Below are 2,500 nucleotides of genomic sequence, written 5' to 3' on the forward strand. Positions count from 1 at the left end.
TGGGAGACCCCCTGGGAATACCAGGTGCTGTAAGCTTTTTGGACATTTTTCACTTAGTATATAATAATTTTGCCAAAAAATAGAGTCAATGCCCGATCTCTGAATCTTAGCAGGTTTAGGTCTGGTTAGTACTTTGATGAGAGACTGCCTGGGAATACCAGGTGCTTTAAGCTTTTGGGTTTTCTTTCCTACTTATATAATGTACTGGCGATAAGATCGGCTGGTCTTTAAATAGCCCTCTCTTTGCAGCAGACTTTGCTTACGGCCATACCAACCTGGCTATGCCCAATCTCGTCTGATCTCGGAAGCTAAGCAGGTTTGGTCCTGGTTAGTACTTGGATGGGAGACCGCCTGGGAATACCAGGTGCTGTAAGCTTTTTGGACATTTTTCACTTAGTATATAATAATTTTGCCAAAAAATAGAGTCAATGCCTGATCTCTGAATATTAGCAGGTTTGGGCCTGCTTAGTACATGGATGGGAGACTGCCTGGGAATACCAGGTGTTTTAATCTTTTTGGAAAATTTCACGAATTATATAATAATCTTTCATAAAAAAAAAAAAAAAGAGTCAATGCCCGATCTCTGAATCTTAGCAGGTTTAGGTCTGATTAGTACTTTGATGAGAGACTGCCTAGGAATACCAGGTGCTTTAAGCTTTTGGGTTTTCATTCCTACTTATATAATGTACTGGCGATAAGATTGGCTGATCTTTAAATAGCCCTCTCTTTGCAGCAGACTTCGCTTACGGCCATACCATCCTGGCTATGCCTGATCTCGTCTGATCTCGGAAGCTAAGCAGGTTTGGGCCTGGTTAGTACTTGGATTGGAGACCGCCTGGGAATACCAGGTGCTGTAAGCTTTTTGGAAATTTTTCACTTAGTATATAATAATTTTGCCAAAAAATAGAGTCAATGCCAATCTCTGAATATTAGCAGGTTTGGGCCTGGTTAGTACATGGATGGGAGACTGCCTGGGAATACCAGGTGCTGTAAGCTTTTTGGACATTTTTCACTTAGTATATAATAATTTTGCCAAAAAAAAGTCAATGCCCGATCTCTGAATATTTGCAGGTTTGGGCCTGGTTAGTACATGGATGGGAGACAGCCTGGGAATACCAGGTGCTTTAATCTTTTTTGAAAATTTCACGAATTATATAATAATCTTTCATTAAAAAAAAAAAAGAGTCAATGCCCGATCTCTGAATCTTAGCAGGTTTAGGTCTGGTTAGTACTTTGATGAGAGACTGCCTAGGAATACCAGGTGCTTTAAGCTTTTGGGCTTTCTTTCCTACTTATATAATGTACTGGCGATAAGATTGGCTGGTCTTTAAATAGCCCTCTCTTTGCAACAGACTTCGCTTACGGCCATACCCACCTGGCTATGCCCGATCTCGTCCGATCTCGGAAGCTAAGCAGGTTTGGGCCTGGTTAGTACTTTGATGGGAGACCGCCTGGGAATACCAGGTGCTGTAAACTTTTTGGACATTTTTCACTTAGTTTATAATAATTTTGCCAAAAAATAGAGTCAATGCCCGATCTCTGAATCTTAGCAGGTTTAGGTCTGGTTAGTACTTTGATGAGAGACTGCCTAGGAATACCAGGTGCTTTAAGCTTTTGGGTTTTCTTTACTACTTATATAATGTACTGGCGATAAGATTGGCTGTTCTTTAAATAGCCCTCTCTTTGCAGCAGTCTTCGCTTACGGCCATACCAACCTGGCTATGCCCGATCTCGTCTGATCTCGGAAGCTAAGCAGGTTTGGGCCTGGTTAGTACTTGGATGGGAGACCCCCTGGGAATACCAGGTGCTGTAAGCTTTTTGGACATTTTTCACTTAGTATATAATAATTTTGCCAAAAAATAGAGTCAATGCCCGATCTCTGAATCTTAGCAGGTTTAGGTCTGGTTAGTACTTTGATGAGAGACTGCCTGGGAATACCAGGTGCTTTAAGCTTTTGGGTTTTCTTTCCTACTTATATAATGTACTGGCGATAAGATCGGCTGGTCTTTAAATAGCCCTCTCTTTGCAGCAGACTTTGCTTACGGCCATACCAACCTGGCTATGCCCAATCTCGTCTGATCTCGGAAGCTAAGCAGGTTTGGTCCTGGTTAGTACTTGGATGGGAGACCGCCTGGGAATACCAGGTGCTGTAAGCTTTTTGGACATTTTTCACTTAGTATATAATAATTTTGCCAAAAAATAGAGTCAATGCCTGATCTCTGAATATTAGCAGGTTTGGGCCTGCTTAGTACATGGATGGGAGACTGCCTGGGAATACCAGGTGTTTTAATCTTTTTGGAAAATTTCACGAATTATATAATAATCTTTCATAAAAAAAAAAAAAAGAGTCAATGCCCGATCTCTGAATCTTAGCAGGTTTAGGTCTGATTAGTACTTTGATGAGAGACTGCCTAGGAATACCAGGTGCTTTAAGCTTTTGGGTTTTCATTCCTACTTATATAATGTACTGGCGATAAGATTGGCTGATCTTTAAATAGCC

At 41.1% G+C, this 2,500-nt stretch overlaps 1 protein-coding gene and 6 non-coding genes across 8 annotated transcripts in view; 6 read left to right on the forward strand and 1 right to left on the reverse strand.

Annotated features, from left to right (window-relative positions):
* LOC127988734 (5S ribosomal RNA) overlaps positions 1-36 on the forward strand; it is a 119-nt gene extending 83 nt beyond the window's left edge. The window contains exon 1 of the ribosomal RNA XR_008161892.1: positions 1-36. This exon is cut by the window's left edge and continues 83 nt beyond it. This is a non-coding gene — a ribosomal RNA (5S ribosomal RNA).
* The window catches only part of LOC127987501 (protein NYNRIN-like), a 363,443-nt gene that overhangs the window by 103,934 nt on the left and 257,009 nt on the right, over positions 1-2,500 (reverse strand). The window lies entirely within an intron of this gene.
* LOC128003715 (5S ribosomal RNA) lies at positions 258-376 on the forward strand. Its single transcript, XR_008176434.1, has one exon. It is a non-coding gene; the product is annotated as a 5S ribosomal RNA (ribosomal RNA).
* Positions 742-860, forward strand: LOC128005178 (5S ribosomal RNA). The gene has a single exon (XR_008177838.1). It is a non-coding gene; the product is annotated as a 5S ribosomal RNA (ribosomal RNA).
* Positions 1,358-1,476, forward strand: LOC127999483 (5S ribosomal RNA). Its single transcript, XR_008172299.1, has one exon. It is a non-coding gene; the product is annotated as a 5S ribosomal RNA (ribosomal RNA).
* On the forward strand, positions 1,698-1,816 carry LOC127988735 (5S ribosomal RNA). The gene has a single exon (XR_008161893.1). It is a non-coding gene; the product is annotated as a 5S ribosomal RNA (ribosomal RNA).
* On the forward strand, positions 2,038-2,156 carry LOC128003716 (5S ribosomal RNA). Its single transcript, XR_008176435.1, has one exon. It is a non-coding gene; the product is annotated as a 5S ribosomal RNA (ribosomal RNA).

The sequence above is a fragment of the Carassius gibelio genome, chromosome B22, assembly GCF_023724105.1.
Source record: "Carassius gibelio isolate Cgi1373 ecotype wild population from Czech Republic chromosome B22, carGib1.2-hapl.c, whole genome shotgun sequence".
In the NCBI taxonomy this organism is placed as follows: domain Eukaryota; kingdom Metazoa; phylum Chordata; class Actinopteri; order Cypriniformes; family Cyprinidae; genus Carassius; species Carassius gibelio.